The following is a 2,979-nucleotide window of genomic DNA, read 5'->3' on the forward strand; positions in this document are numbered from 1 at the left end:
ATTTCACGTGAAACACAAAAGAATCAACAACTGGGATATAGAACATAAATTATAGAGTGAAAGGTGAGGGACAAAAAGCCTTTTGTCTTTGATTTTCCTAAAGAATTATATGAAAGTTTTCTTATAACAATTTTTCCCTGACTACTGAAATAGCAAATAAATTAGAGTAAATATTTTGTTTTTAAAAAGAGCTCAAGCCCTGACATTTTTGGTTTTGATAGCTGTGAAGTATTTATCATTTATATGAGTAATGGCACAGAATAAAACCTATTTAAAAGTTTTACAACCAAATGTGGAAAGGTTTTCACCTCATACTGGGCTAATAATACCCCATAGTTATTGCAGGCTGATCAGATCTGCAATCTCCCAAAAACATGTATAGTGAAGGCTAAATAAAAAGAGGTAAATGGGCTTTTTCACAGTGAATTTGCTGTGAAAGCGTGGGTATAGAGAAAACCACCACTAAATCAATGCCACCATGGAGAAGGAAAAGACTCACATTAATATCATCATCATTGGACACATGGATTCTGGCAAGTCTACCACCACCGGCCATCTGATCTACAGATGTGGTGGCATCGACAAAAGAACCCTTGAAAAATTTGAGAAAGAGGCTGCTGAGATGGGGAAGGGTTCCATCAACTATGCCTGGGTCTTGGATAAACTGAAAGCCAAGTGTGAGGGTATCATCACTATCGACAGCTCCCTGTGGACGTTTGAGACTAGAAAGTATTACTTGACTATCATTGATGCACTGGACACAGAGACTTTATCAAAAATGTGATTGCAGCTACATCTCAGGGTGACTGTGCTGTCCTGATTGTTACTGCTGGTGTTGGTGAATTCGAAGCTGGTATCTCCAAGAAGGTGCAGACCCATGAACATGCCCTTCTGGCTTACACGCTGGGTGTGAGACAGCTAATTGCTGGTGTTAACAAAATGGATTCCACTGAGCCACAATACAGCCAGAAGAGATATGAAGAAATTGTTAAGGATGTCAGCACTTACATTAAGAAAATATGCTACAACCCTGACATGATAGCTTTTGTGCCAATTTCTGGTTGGAAAGGAGACAGCATGCTGGAGCCCAGTGCTAACATGCCTTGGTCCAAGGGATGGAAGGTCACTTGGAAAGATGGCAATGCCAGTGGAACTACACTTCCTGAAGTTTTGGATTGCATCCTTCCACCCACTCACCCAACTGATAAACCTTTGCAGCTTCTCCAGGATGTCTACAAAATTGGTGGTATTGGTACTGGTCCTGTGGGCCGAGTGGAGAGTGCTGTTCTCAAACCTGGCATGGTGGTCACCTTCACTCCAGCAACATCACAACTGAAGTAAAGTCTGTTGAAATGCACCATGAAGCTTTTCTTTTCCTTTTTTTTTTCCTGTCTTTTTGAGACAGGGTCTCCCTATGCATTTCAGGCTGCCTTGAGCTCGCTTTGTAGCCCAGGCTGTTCTCAAACTCACAAGGATTCTCTCTGTTGAAATGCACCATGAAGCTTTTCTTTTCCTTTTTTTTTTCCTGTCTTTTTGAGACAGGATCTCCCTATGCATTTCAGGCTGCCTTGAGCTCACTTTGTAGTCCAGGTTGTTCTCACACTCACAAGGATTCTCCTGCCTCAGCCTCCTCAGTGCTGGGATTGCAGGTTTGTACGACCATGCCTGGCTAACCATGAAGATTTGAGTGAAGCTCTTCTGGGGACAATGTGGGCTTCAACATCAAGAACATGAGCGTCAAAGATATTCGTTGTGGCAGTGTTGCTGGTGATAGCAAATATTACCTACCAATGGAGGCAGCTGTTTTTTTGCTGCTCAGATGATTATCCTGAAACATCCTGGCCAGATCAGTGCTCGCTATACCTCTGTACTGGATTGTCACACACCTCACATTGCTTGCAAGTTTGCTGAGTTGAAAGAAAAGATTGATCACTGGTCTGATAAGAAACTGGAACATGGGCCCAAATATTTTAAATCTGGTGATGCTGCTGTTGTTGACATGGTTCCAGGCAAGCCTATGTGTGTTGAGAGCTTCTCTGACTATCCACCTCTGGGTCATTTTGCTGTTCTACATGTGAGACAGTTGCTGTGGGCATCATCAAAGCAGTGGACAAGAAGACTGCTGGAGCTGTCAAGATCACCAAGTCTGCCCAGAAAGCTCAGAAACCTAAATGAATGTTACCCCTAACATCTGCCACCCCAGTCTTAATCAGTGGTAGAAGACTGGTCTCAGAACTGTTTCTCCCAAATGTCCATTTAAATTTAATAGTGATAGACTGGTTAATGATAACAGTGTATCTAAAACCTTCAGAAGGAGAGGAGAATGTTTTGTGGACCACTTTTTTTTTTTTTTTTTGCATCTGTGGCAGTTTTTAAGTTATTAGTTTTTAAAATCAACAGTTTTTAATGGAAACAACTTGACCAAAAATCTGTCACAGAATTTTGAGACCCATTAAAACAAAGTTTAATGAGGAAAAAAAAGAGGCAAAGGGAGTGATTTCAGGGCTCCAGGAAAAATAAAGCTCTCTCATAGAATTCGAGAGTCTCTCAGGACTAAGACCATATACTACAGAACATAGTGTATCAAAAACATTTTTCTTTAAAATTATTTAAGCATCATTTCTACATCATAGAAATCATTGGTAGCTGCCCCCCTGGTGTTTAGTTACTGGCATCAGGCTTCAAGGGTAAAAGACGGTTAATAGTATTTTTCATTTAAAAAAACTAAAAAATAATGTGAGTAAAACCAGGCCATGTTTATCAAAAAAATTTTAAATTGTAAATATTTACATTCTTCTGTATAAATTTTTTATAATCTTCAGTGACAAAGCACCTTGTTTATAGGACAAAAAAGTTTTAACCAATTTTCTTAAAATAATCAAAACTTCAGAAAGCATGGTTTATCTACTAAAGTAAAAATATTTGTTAGTAAGTCAGTTGAGTTTCAAAGCCTTGTCCAAGTATTTGGTCCTTTTAGTC

The 2,979-nt window shown here is 39.6% G+C and overlaps 1 pseudogene; it reads left to right on the plus strand.

Annotated features, from left to right (window-relative positions):
- The first annotated feature begins 478 nt into the window (after positions 1 to 478).
- On the plus strand, positions 479 to 2,175 carry LOC102024440 (annotated as a pseudogene).
- Positions 2,176 to 2,979: the final 804 nt, after the last annotated feature.

This window comes from Chinchilla lanigera, unplaced genomic scaffold (genome assembly GCF_000276665.1).
Source record: "Chinchilla lanigera isolate Chin_1 unplaced genomic scaffold, ChiLan1.0 scaffold00065, whole genome shotgun sequence".
Taxonomy (NCBI): domain Eukaryota; kingdom Metazoa; phylum Chordata; class Mammalia; order Rodentia; family Chinchillidae; genus Chinchilla; species Chinchilla lanigera.